A 13,889-nucleotide genomic window follows, 5' to 3' on the forward strand; every position below is an offset into this window, starting at 1 on the left:
TAATCAAGTTTGTACAATAAAGTTAAAGCACAGCGGATGACAATAATGCAAAAGAATGAAAAATTTGCCCGCGGTAGTATACTCGGCTCAAATTTCCCCGTAGGAATCAATGTTAAGTTTTTTGAATTTTTCACAATTGCACGGAAAATAATTCAAACCAAAAGGTGAAGTTTGGGAATGTGGTGTTCTCGCAAGATCTTTCGAATAAAAGAAAAGTTTGATTGAATCGGAGGTTGAAATAACTGCCTTACGTTACATAAAAACTAGTATTTTTGTCTTTAGGATTTCGTTTTTTACTTAAAATATGCTTAAAAAAATAATGCAAACATTTAGGTAGCGTATTATCAAACCACAACTGCTACATTAAGTTCTTTTGATTCCTCTTTACTGCCCTCTATCTAATTTTCCACACGAAACGTCTAAGTGCGGTACTAACCAGGGGAAAAATCTGAAAAATAAAAAAAGCATTACAACTTACAAACCAGTCCAAAGAATGGAATTCTCGTTATTACTTGAACACCATCAGTTTGAAGTTTGAATATCTTTAACACATTGCTGCTCTCTCTCTTTTAGATTGATGTTAGTAGCCGTCAAAAGTTACAACTATAATTTCGTTACCATCGTTTTAAAGTTATTTGAATAAGTGATAGTCTTTTAAATTTATCTATCAGTTTATTTTTTGTTAATAGTTTTTCAATATCAATGTTTAAGTTTTCCTCAGTTCTCTATTATGTCTTTATTTCTTTCTCAATAAAAAGTACTTGGTTGAATTTAGAAAAAGTTAATTACGTAAACTTTGTACAAATATTTTAAAAACAGTATTTACTTACATAATGTTCAAACACAAGTAATACATTGTTCGAATTTGTCGTAAAATTTTCACAATCCTTTCTCAATTGTTTCTCAAAATACAGGAGTAGTGAAATTTTTTTCATATAAGCAATTAGCTCTTGTCTTCATTTTGATTTGATTCCTTGACTTTCATCCAAACCTAAATTCATCTTTTGAAAAGCTGTGATCATTAATTTTTGTAAAAATTCTTGGAATTCTGCCCAGAAAATTGAAAGATCGAATCGTCTTTCACACACGCAATAAGATAATCGACATTTTTTTAAAACAAAAAGAAGTGGTCATTTGAAGTCTTATTTAAAAATGCTAATATGAAATCAATTTAGTGCTGTTTTTAATTTGTTTCCATTTGTTATATTAAATATATGCTGTTCATTTAATTAGATATAAGTATAGTCCCACGTAAAACTTTTTTAGCACGATAATATTAGTATAAAATTATCTTTTACGGTTTAATCGTAATTCTTAAGCTTCTTTTAAAAAAGCATTCAAGGTTTAGATAACGATCAGAACTTTCCTGGAAAAAAAATTGTGAATCAACTTAGGAGTTAATAAATGACATAAGAAAAGAGTTGATCCCACCAAAAACATTCTGTAAAAAACTAGCCAAGTCTCGATGGAGCTGCTTGTTTATCTCTAAAAAGTAGTGAAATCTAGACAAAGTCATGACAAGTCTAAGGTTCCTTACTGCGATTTCTTTATTATTATAGTTAATGTTGTGTGACTTGGCCGTTAAACATTCTTTAAACGTTAGTGGGTACAAGTCAATTTTGTTTACACGTTTTCCAAGTGGCAATTTTCCATCGTCAATGGGTAGCGGTTCTGGCGAAAGATTGGTGCAATGGTGTCATGGAGCACCTGGTTTTATACCCTTGTGTACCCTTTAACGGCCAAGTCACACAACATTAACTATAATAATAAAGAAATCGCAGTAAGGAACCTTAGACTTGTCATGACTTTGTCTAGATTTCACTACTTTTTAGAGATAAACAAGCAGCTCCATCGAGACTTGGCTAGTTTTTTACAGAATGTTTTTGGTGGGATTTCACTTCTTTTTGTAGAAACATTTAATTTGTGTAATGTTCGAGTAGACTAAAGTTAGGCTAGATTAAATTAGAAGATGTGTCCCACTACGCTGGACTTTAGCAACGACAGTCGATTTTTTTATGTACCAATAGTAGAAGGGGCATTACCATATCTCTAATACACCTGAGTGTTCTTCATTAGATACTTCAGCTTTCGATTTTTGACATCAAATGAAGCGGCCCGCCAAGTTGAATATTTTTTATAAAGGCGTTATGTCGATCTCGAATAGTTTGGTTGGACTCTTGTGTTTTCTAATCAGGGTCACTCGAGATCTTCAATTAGCCTAGTTTTTATAGTTTTCCCTTTATGTGGCCATCAAACCCTAACTCTGTACCAAATTTCACCTCTCTGAGTTTATGGGAAGTACTAGTTCTATTTTGATGATCATGAGTGAGTGAGTGTCATAAATGCGAAACTTTGCTTTCGCTTAACTTCGGAACTAAATGACCTACAGACTTGAAATTTCGGATTTTAAGTATGTGATTATAGCTTACTGAATGACGAAAGTTTCTGCGTTCTAGTCTCACCAGAAGGTTCTCAAATAGGGGCCCGAAAATGCGGCGAAATGGTTCCAGTAAAGATGGTACGGCAGTGTTTGCTTCGCGCTCGACTTGGCGGGGGCACTGCCGTGCCCCCAAATGAAAGAAAAAATGAATAGAAAATTAAAAAAAAAAAAAAAAAACTTTGTACTACAAAGTAACAATAAGTAAAGCAACGTGATAAACGCACAAATATGTAAGAAATAGCATACCATTTTATAGTTTCTTCCCCAGCAGGTTTGTATGCAAAAGAAATTAGTTCAATCGAGGGTAGAGCATTTTACTTTTTAGTTTGCTCAGTAATCTTTAATAATAAAGCTGAAATCTGTCACTGTTTGGGTCACACTCTGTCTCGATGTCTGGATCCCTGTGCCGCGTATAGCATCTAGACTCTTCGGCCGAGTTTGACGAAACATGGCACAAAATTAGTTTGTTGCATAGGGGTGTGCAACTCGAAGCAATTTTTGAAAATCCGATTTTTTCTTTTTCTATGATTTTATTATTACCACCACTGGTGGACTTAATTCATCTGCACCTTGCGAATTACTATGACATGGACGAGCAAGTTAGCATAGCATACTGGCGAGAAATACATCATCTATTATTTGTGCATATACATGCGAACCAAATGACCTTTAAAATGTTTTCCAACAGCCAAAGCCGTGCGGATACTACTAGTGTATCATTTAAATAAATATGAAGTATAATATTAATAAATATGAGGCATAATGTGTAATTCGAAGAAGCTGTTCGTGTATTGCATGTAGTTCTGTCTTAGCTCTGACTTGTAGGTGGTAACTTACTGCTCAATACCCAAGCTTGGACTTACATTAGCAAGTTATTGCTGTGGATTCTCGCTGGTATGCTAAATTCCTTTCATAGCTACCATTTTGACATCTCTCTCGGCATCAATTAGGTGACTTCTGCCTTCAGCTCGGATATTGCCTACTCCAGACATTCGTCCATAACAATGACGAAACCGCAGTCTCTGGATGTCATTTTTTCCGGATGTGTGTTGCATGCATACATCGCGAAAACGGTTGTATATTTAAACGGCATGCTGAATTTGGTCAGTTTCCTCCTTAGAAATGATGTATGACTAGCTGTCATCCAATAAGACGGAAACCAGCACCGAAGTGCTGAAAGCAGTGTTACTAAATAGCAAAATAATGTACTTTAAGGTTTTTTCATTAAAATTTGACTTTAATTGATGTAAATGCTTTTACCTTAAATATAAGTGCTTTGTTGGGAAATCTGCTCCAAACTGGAAAACTAAATAAAATTCAAAAAACTAGCTTTAATTTTGTAAAAAAATGATGACATTTTAAAAAGTAAGGGAATGTGGGGAAAAGTGAAATAGTGGGGCAAAATGAATTGGTGAGTTATTTACATTGTGTGATAATATTCGAACTATGTAGTACCATGTGTAGTTTATTCCAATCAGGAAAAAAAAATACTGTCGAAGATTAAAGCATTTGGCAATAAAAGCAATTTAAAACGAACTGATGTGTGTCTCACATGACTCCTTTTTACTCCAATTTTGTGAATTTTAATGTGATTCAATAGTTTACTCTCTAAATATCACCAACAGTGGCCGAATTGAAAAAAAAAAAGAAAATTAATTTGAATTCTGAAATTTTTAATTCAAATTATGTTTTTCGCAATCACGAACTGCGACAAGACCCTACTCATTGGAGTTATTGTTTCTAGAAACGGCTCCTGCCCCCCCCCCAAAGCCTGATTCTCCTGGGCGGTTACATGTGCATAGTTGTGTGTGTAAGAGTGTAGGTTTGTGTGAGCGCGTAGACCTGTGTGTATGCACGTAGGTATGTGTGAGTGTATGTGTGTGAGCGTGCGTGTGTGTAGGACATGGACGCCTCCGACCAGGAGAAGCGGCTAGCTCAGGACCGGAGCAGCCGCGCCGCCTGCAGAGGCCGGTGGGCGGTGGTGCTGGTGTGCCTGGTCCAAGTTGAAAAAGGAACCAAACGCCAAGGACGGTCAAGTAAAGGCAATAAGCAATCGTGATTCCTCAAAAAAAAAAAAAAAAAAAAAAACCGCCAAACTTGTCGCCAAGTTGGCGACAAAACGTGGCGACCAAAAGACTGGCGATATATCATCAAGTGTACCCCAAATTGTAACACCACTTGAGTTTACGTCGAAATTAACGATGATTTCAGCCCCAAAAAGGGGCAAAAGATCTCCTTAGAAGCACCCAAATGGGGAGGTGCACAACTAGATCCCACTAGGTGTCTACGTACCAAACTTCATCTTTCTAGGACATACCGTTCTTGTGAGTTAGGCGACATACATGCCGGCATACGCACTTACGTACATACAGACGTCACGAGAAAACTCGTTGTAACTAACTCGGGAATCGTCAAAATGGATATTTCGCGTGTCTATACGTTCTTAGACACTTATCCATGTGTGGTCGAGTCGGGGGAAAAAAAAAAAAAAACTCAACATTCATTCGGGGGTGAGCAAAATGGAAATCAAGATCGATTTTTAAGTGAAATTTTTTTCGCGAATACAATACTTCTTTTTTTGTAAAAGGAAGTAAAAATTGATGCCCATATTGCAATATATTGTTGGAAGTCAAAAATAACTTTTGTTATTATAAAATGATAAAGTTTTTGTTTTTCACATTTTCAATATTAATTGAGGCCTCCTAATATTCAATGCAGTATTAATTTAGTTAACAGTATGCTTATTTGTATTTTAAATGAATTGTTTAATTAGTCAATCACATACGGGGCAAAGTGAAATAGATTCATTTTCTCACTCAATCTTTAATATAAATCACTTACGTTTTCATTTATCAATTAATTCATTTACATTCCTTTATTTAGTAAACCACTCTTAGTCATTCATTCACTTATTTTCTTATTCATTCATTCACTTATTTTCTTATTCATTCATTCCCCTACTCGCTCATTTATTTTCCTTCACTAATAATTGATTTATCATTGAATTATTCTTTTCTTGTTTCATCATCTTTTCATTTATTCATTTAACCTTTTGTTTCAGTTAGCTTTTGCGGCGTTTCGTTAAATAATGATTTTACAAATAAAATAAATTATGTAAGATATAGTACATTTTTTGCCGAAATTATGCATTTAACATCTTAAAACTTTCTTAACTTTAACTAAAGTTTTAGGACAGTTCGGAGCGAAAAAAGCGTCAGGGCACGTTTAGAAGTAAGACACAGTAAGAACGTGGGTAAAGGTGCTCAGAGGTCAACGCGTAAACTTGCCCCGTCGTGAAGTTTGGATTTATTCTTAACGTGCAAAAAAATTTAATAATATTAATGTTCATACAAGTACAATTCTCAAAAAAGGATAAAATTCTGATAATTTTTATATATTTGTTTTTTCTTATCTAATTATTATTTGTTCACAATAAGCTTCAAATCGCTTAATTCAAAATTTACTCGACTTGGTAGAAAACACATTATTCTTTCTGCATGCTAGAGCGAAGTTCTACTGAAGCTCAAAAACTTGTTAGGATATTTTCTAGGGAGCAGCATCAATATGTAATGACTGTCGGCTCTCCAGTTACAGTTCGTTTTGAAAAAAGGGCTTTGCGTAAACGTGCCGCGGTTTACCCTACTGAAAGTATATTGCACCTCGATTATATATAATCTTAAACATATATTTTTTCTTACAATTTTTTAATAATGCACCAGATTACAACCAAGTCCGTTAACAACTGGAAAATCTTTAGAAATGGATTTTATTGCTTAAGTTTTCCTTCAGGCCAATATTTATTTTTTCATTTAAAAATAGATTTTTTGTGTGTTCGTTTTGTTTCGATTTATTTACTAATTTTGCTATGTTTAATCTGTATCGTCATTTGTTTAATTTAACGTTTCCAAAAGTACTGAAAGTGTATTGCTCCTCGATTAATTTGAAAACATTTCTCTTTTTCAGCAATTTTTTTTACAATGCACCAGATTACAACCAAGTCCGTTAACGTATGGAAAATCTTTAAAAATGGGTTTTATTGCTTATAGTTTTTTTTCAACTTATATTTTTTTCGTTCAAAAATGAAGTATTTTATTATTATTTTTTTTTTGGTTTGCTTTGTTCCGATTTATTTACTAATTTTGATATCTTTATTGTGTATCTTCATTTGTTTAATATAACGTTTCAAGATCTACCATGGTAACATTGCTGAAAGTTTAAAATACTTCAATTATTCTCAAAACATTTATTTTTAATGATTTTTTTAATACAATTTTAATAAATAATGCAGCATTTTTTAGCAAAAGTGTTTTCACAATTGAAAAATCTTCAGAAATGCTATTTTATTGCTTTTAGTTTTTACTTAACCGAAGTCTTTTTCCACTAAAAAAGACAGGGCAAAATATTGGTTTGTTCTGCTCCAATTCACTTAGTGTCTTCTCAGATGTTTCTTGTATTATTTACAAGAAAAAGATCTTACGATATAATCAGAAAAAGTTTCTCATGATATCAAATTTGAGTCATAATTTCAAGAACCCATCAATGATATCTTCCAAGAAGCAGCCAACTCACATCGGAAATGAAGGAAAATTCCGAGAGTTGATAAAGAAAATGAACCATTACAGCTCTTCCAGATAAAGGAGCTTGAGTGGTTCTAGTGTAACGTGACCCCATTTTTCCTATTCTCGTGATATTGATCTTGATGAAACTCCATTTAGAGTAAAATGATATTGACTCAAACAATCAAGAATCATCATTTTCCTTAAGTACAACCACTCACTTGTCATTGGACTTCTCTTAAGTAATTGATTTTCGCTTGCAACAAAACTCTCCCAGCCAAATATTCACTTACTGTAATGTTTTTTTGTTGTGATAGTTAAAACCCGAGATGTTACGGTACAGCTACCTTTTACTAATCATGAAAAGAAATAAAAAGTTTAAAATAATTTTTGGATGACAAGTATATAAAGTAATTGACCAAACACTTAATTTGTACTGTAATAGAAAAAAAGCCTGGGGGCTGCCCATTTATATTTTTGCATGGATAACAAGGGGAAGAAATTTAAGGCAACTGATAAGAAGCCCCCCACGCTTTTTTCGATTACAGTAAAATTAAGGTTTGGTCAACTACTTTATATACTTGTCATCCAAAGATTATTTTTATCTTTTTAGTTCATTTTGCTACTAAAGCGTATTTTTTTTCTTTTTGGTTTAACTATTTTTAAACTATTACTTTATTTTTTACTTTTTATTTCATTTTGCTACAAAAGCTTTTTTTTTTTTAGTTTTTTAAACTATTGTTTTATTATAATGAAATGTATCTCATTATTTCTATTGCATTATTTGCATCAGACATTGTGAATGCTTTCTGGTAAATTCATGTGCAAACATTGTTACACTCCGCAGCTCTGATCTGTGCGTTGTAAGTAATTCTATTAAGCCACTGGCTATTTGTCCAAAGGAAAGATGGACCCACAAAAATACAAGTTAAGCTAATAAAAGCGTGTTAATTAGAATAAACTAATAACCTATCGTAAACAAATTAATTTAATTATAGAATATTGCATTGTCATCGGGTCTGAGGTTGCATTCCAAATTTTAAAAGAATCCCATCACAAAAAGTGGGCGAAAATTGAGTTACAAGATTATAAATTTAATTTCGGTGTAGACGGGATTAGAACGCACGCCTAATGATTCCCGGAGGTGGACGTCAGCGAAGACCCGCGCCTTAGACCGCTCGGTTACGAACGCTCATAAAGTGGTGGAATGTACTAACAGTAAGAAGCCACTAGCTCTTAGTTCAAAGGAGAGTTTCTCACAAACATACAAGTGAAGCTAATAAAAGCGTGTTAAAAGGGGGAACTTGATCTTGTATTAGCGCGTTAAAAGGTGTACTTATAAAACTTATGCGAATACTTTTTGTTTTGTAATAAATTTCAGGCATTTATCCACATTATATGTTCAAGAGTATTAAGGCAGATTCAAAAATTCACATTTTTAAGGATTTTTTAGGAAATAAATGACTAATTGCTTTGTAACTTTTGTAACATAAGAAGTAGGATCCATCTGTTACTTTCCAATAGAAAGTTATATCACCCTTGTGTTTCGGGGATCAAAACGTGGCAGCATGCAATAGAAGTGTAATACTAAAAATAGAAATTAAAATGTACAAAATTTCATAAAATATGGACATTAAAAGCAATTAATTTTTCACGAAAGATAGTTTTTTTGTGCGAAAGATAGCAATTTATAACTTTCATAATTTAAAACCCAACTAAATTCCTCAACTCACAAACAAATTTCAGTTCAATGTCTAAAAATTTCAGAAATTTATCAGTGATCTAATCAGCCAAATTTCAACAATTATTGGATATGCGACGAGTCATGAGGGGTAATTCAAAAGTTTGCAACATTTGCTTGCAATCATTCAGTGTGATTCATGATAAGAATAAATTATGTGAGAATAGTCCCTCACAACTCGCCGGCTGTCCAATAATTGTTGAAATTCGAATTATTTGATTGCTGATAACTTTCTGAATTATTAAGATATTGAACTGAAATTTTTTAAGAGTTTAGAAATCTAGTTGGGTTTTAGATTATGAAAGTTTTAAATTGCTATCTTTTGAGCATTCACAGTGAAAAATTAATTGCTTTCAATGCCCATAATTTATCAAATTTTCAACATTTTAATATCAAATTTTAATATTACACTTGTCTTGTACACTGTCAAGTTTCCTGATATTTTGGTAAGCTTTAAAAGAAAACTTTGCGTGTTATGAGCCAAAAACCTTTAAATAATATTGATAGTTTTGAAAAAAAAAGCTCATATTTTCGTGAATACCAGTGATGCTTTCTCGAAAGTATGTAAAATATTTGTACATAGTAAGCTACGTTCTGAAAATTGCAGCTTTTTCTCTGCTATTTACGATGAACGATGATCAAAACATTTTTGGTTTCCTCAATTTGTGACTGATCCCCGAAACGCGAGGGTGCTATAAATTTCAGTGGAAAATGACAGCTGAATCTTACTTCTTATGTGACAAAAGTTACAAAGCAATTGGTCTTTTATTACCTGAGAAGTCCTTAAAAATGTGAATTTTTGAAAGTGTTCCAATACTTTTGGTCTTACAGTGTATATATATATATAGTCTTCAATTACATTCACTATATCACCAAAAGTATGGGGACAATTTCAGAAATTATGATTTTTACGGATTTCTCGAAAAATAAGAGACCAATTGTTCTGCAATTTTTGTTACATGGAAGGTATGCTCAAGCTGTCAATTTACAAATAAATAAATAACTAAATTTAACCCTCATGCATTTAGGAGACCAACCATAGATTGAGAAAAAAAAAAGCGTTTTGATCTTCATCGTAAAGCTAGGAAGAAGCTAAAAAATTTATAAATAAGTTTACTAACTATGTAGAATTTATTTTTATATTTTGGTGAAAGTGTGACTTATTAATGGAGATATAAGCATTCATTTAAAAAGTACCAATTTTGTTCGCAAGTTTTTGACTCATAAAACAAGCAGAGGTTTCCATTAAATCCTAACAAACGTTCAGAAAATTCGACAGTAAACAAAAGAACTATAATACTAAAATTTAAAGTTAAAATTTTGAAAATTTAAAGAATCATGAATGTTTACACTAATCACGTTTTCACTGCGCTTGCACGAAAGAATGCAATTCATACCTTCGTCATTTAAAGCCCAATTAGATCTTCCAACTCATAATAATAATCCAGTTTAATGCTTAAAAAAATAAAGATATCAGCGATCTAACGAGCCGAGCTTCAATAAATCATGGCAAAGTGACGAATCGTGGAGGATAATTCGCAAATAAATCTGCAGGCAAGTGCAGCAAATTTGCGCACCATCCCTTACGATTCATTGCCTACCCAAAAGTTATTATAATTCGGATCACTACATTCCGCCAAATCCCCGATATCTTTAAAAACAAATTTTATATATTAAAATGAAATTTGATTATGATCATATATGCTTCGAACAATAGAAATTTACAATTTTTCCCACGAGTTATCTGGTGTAAATTACGTAAGAATGAATGTTACTTATTTGGATATAAGCTATCCACAAATAATGTCCCACTTTGAGAGGGGAAGAAAATTCGTGAAATTGTAACAGGATGTGACAGGAGGGAGGGGTGAAGGGCATTACAAGAAGTGTGACATCACGCCTTAGTTGTAAAAATGTTAATGAACGAGCTGATGTGTGCATCACATGACTTCTTTTTACTCCAATTTAATGTCATTTCAACATTATTAGCAACTTTAATGTGATTTAATAGTTTACTCTCTAAATATCACCTACAGTGGCCAAATTGAAACCAGATTTAAAAAAAAAAATCGAATAATTTGTCACCAAGTTGGCGACAAAAGTTGACGACCAAAAGACTGGCGATTTATCGCCAAGTGTCCGCCAAATTGTAACACTACTTGAATTTACATCGAAATTAACAATGATTCCCCCCCCCCCCAAAGGAGCAAAAGACCCCCTTAAAAACACCCGAATACAACCAAAAGGGGAGGTGCACAACTAGTTCCCACTAGGAGTCTACGTACCAATTTTCAACTTTCTAGGATAGACCGTTCTTGAATTATGCGACATACATAAGCACATATATACGTACACATAGACGTCACGAGAAAACTCGTTGTAATTAACTTGGGAATCGTCGAAATGGATATTTCGTGTGTCCATACGTTCTTAGGCACTTATCCACGTGTGATCGAGTGGAAAAAAAAATTTCAACTTTCATTCGGGGGTGAGCAAAATGGAAATTAAGGTCGATTTTTGAGTGAAAATTTTTCTGCGAATGCAATACTTCCTTTTTTGTAAAAGGAAGTAAAAAAGCGTGGCATGGTGACAAAGAAGAGAGAGGGTAACGAGAAGTGTGACATCAAGTGACAAGTAAGAGAGAGGGATGTGATTTCATTCCTTTTTTTCATAAGAATGTGACAAAGGAGAGAAGAGGTGACGCCTTGTGACAAAAGGGGGAATTAGAAAGTAACAAGAAGTGGGATAGCACGTCTTTTTTTTATTTATAAGAGCGCTAATGAAAACGAGCGTAACATGTGACAAAAGGGGAAGGAAGCAACGTGAAGTGTGACACCTTGTGACAAAGGGAGAGTTAGGCGGTAGCTAGAAGTGCAAGATTGAGTCGTTTCTTATTAAATAATTAATGAAAAATCGACTGACATTTGACAAAAAACACGGGGGTAAAGGTGAAGTGCGACATCATGTGACAAAGGAGGAGGGGATCAGAGATGGTGAAACCAAGTGTGCAGCATTTATGGTGTGACATCATACATTTAAAACTTTCAGTTTTTGCACTTTGAGATTATTTTCCTATTATAAATACTCTTCCAATAAATACTCTTAAGTATACTCTTAATGTGTCAAGTATGATGAAAAAAACAAATTTCATATCGTATCGCTTAGTTGCATTTTATTTATTATTTTTTTGTTTTCCTCTAACATTTTGCACTGTCCTCAGCGCTTATCCTGCTCCTTAAACTAATGTGAGGCTTCCATATTTTTGAAAGTTTTAAGAATTTTACCTCAATTGCATAAAACTTTTGAGCAGTGCAGTAATATGATAATAGTTTTATTGTATTTAAAAACTGATCATTTGAGGTTTAACTTCGCTTACTTTTCAAAGTGGCGTGTTTCATGCATAGAAACAACTATAGTCACTTACAATAAATTTGACAGACACTTTATTTTTCCAACTGTCCCATTCATATTTGTACATTGATGTAATACTTGTTGGCTTAAAACCGAGGAAACATTCCTAGAATATGGTAAACGTATCCAAAGCTGAGAAATAATAGTGCAAAAAGCACTTAAGAAGGAAGTCAACATCCTTCAAATGCATCCTGGACCTTTGGGTAACCACGGACTGCATCAGAGTCATGTAAAATAAATTATTTTAACAAATATAGTTCAGTATTGTAAGCAAAAATGAAACGGCTCAAAACTTCAAGACTCTTTATATTTATTTTATAGCAAAACAAGGTCGTTCTAGTTTAAAATATTGGTCAGAATGCTGTACTGAGACCTATTTTTTAGCCAATATTTCCCACAAAAGTGAAGAAAAGAAAAACAAAAAAATCACGAAAGAAGGCTTAATGGATCGTAAAAGTATCCGGTCAAAAAAAGTTTAAATTATAAAATAAACATTGGAAATTAAAAGAAAGTGCAAGAGTTTTGAGATGGGGAACAATGCAACTGCTGGACAGTTACCCCCCCCCCGGGGCGATATAACTTTTACAAGATTAGGGAAATTTGAAGAAATAATGTTTTTCCGCTAAAATTCTTGGCCAGTGTACTTCATTGTCACATTGCATTTTTTATTGTGAAAAAAATTCAGATTTAACAGTTAAAATTACATTGTCGTTGGCGGAAGAGTTAAAAACAAATATGAATCCCGAACAAAAATAGATTTTTCTTCGAACTAACTTTGAAAAAAATCTTAGCGGAAAATATGTAAACAAAATACAGTTTTGAGTATTTTTACGTTTTACTTTCCACTGGCATTTGAGAGAGGGGGAGGCTTTGACAGAGGGTTAACTAGGCGCATTTTATTTTGGGAAAACTTCTATGCTATGCCTGACTTAAATCGTTTTTTTGGCAACAGATATTATTACGCTGTAAAAAAAGTTCGTGAACAAGCTTAAACACTCATTTTTTTTTCGCATTTTACGACAAGCTTCGGCAGAAGATTTTGGCTTTGGTGAACCAAAAGAGCACCTTGATGCCGCAAGACAACGCCAAACCGCACATAGCCAATTAAATCAAGGACAAGTTTGAGAAATTGGACTGGGTCGAGCTTGGGTCGCTACATCCTTACGTTCCGGATTGTGCACCATCCTATAAGAGTCTTTTCCGCTCATTTTAACACTTTCTTAAAGGACACAGCTTTGAGCCGTTTACTGAAGTTGATGAAGCATGTCTAGATGTTTTTAACTTGGTATCGTCAAAGTGATAATTTTGATCAAAAGCATGCAGATAGCTGGAAAAAAGTGATGAATAATCATGGACTTTATTTTTGAGGAGCAGTTGTTTTGAATAATTTTTTGCACCAAAAAAAAAAAAAAAAATCAATTTTCAAGCTTTTCTGCGGATTTTTTTACGTCTTGGTATTTTAAGTTTTTAACGTAGTTGAAAATGTTTTTAAAATATAGCATCAGGTAAAGTAAATATTGTAACAATTAAAAAATTTACATACCGGAAAATAAGTTTAAAGATTAAAATAAATATCGTTTTTATTGAAAATAAATATAATTTTTATTTGAAAAAAACCGTTTTTATTAAAAAATAAATATCACATTCATTGAAAATAAATATCATATTTATTGAAAATAAATGTCATATTTGTTTAAAATAAATATCATATGAGGCAGTGACAAGCTTGGACATTTTCAAA

This window comes from Uloborus diversus, unplaced genomic scaffold (genome assembly GCF_026930045.1).
Source record: "Uloborus diversus isolate 005 unplaced genomic scaffold, Udiv.v.3.1 scaffold_11, whole genome shotgun sequence".
NCBI classification, from domain to species: Eukaryota; Metazoa; Arthropoda; class Arachnida; order Araneae; family Uloboridae; genus Uloborus; species Uloborus diversus.